Genomic DNA, 275 nt, shown 5'->3' on the forward strand with positions numbered 1-275 from the left:
AGACGAACCCGAGTCCCCAGTCGATGATGATGGAGTAGCTGTCCCTCCGCTTGACTATGACGAGGTACGAATAGCGATTACGCGGCTGAAAAACAGCAAAGCTGCTGGAGCTAACGGCCTGCCAGCCGAGCTATTCAAGTACGGCGGCGAGGAGCTGATGGCATTTGGAACGCATGCCCGACGACTAGAATTTAAGTGTGCTCTGCCCAATCCACGAGAAAGGCGACCCCGCCATACGCGTCAACTACCGCGGAATCAGCCTTCTAAGCATAGGT

The sequence above is a fragment of the Rhagoletis zephyria genome, unplaced genomic scaffold (genome assembly GCF_001687245.7).
Source record: "Rhagoletis zephyria isolate East Lansing unplaced genomic scaffold, Rhagoletis_zephyria_1.1 Rzeph_scaffold_11993, whole genome shotgun sequence".
NCBI classification, from domain to species: Eukaryota; Metazoa; Arthropoda; class Insecta; order Diptera; family Tephritidae; genus Rhagoletis; species Rhagoletis zephyria.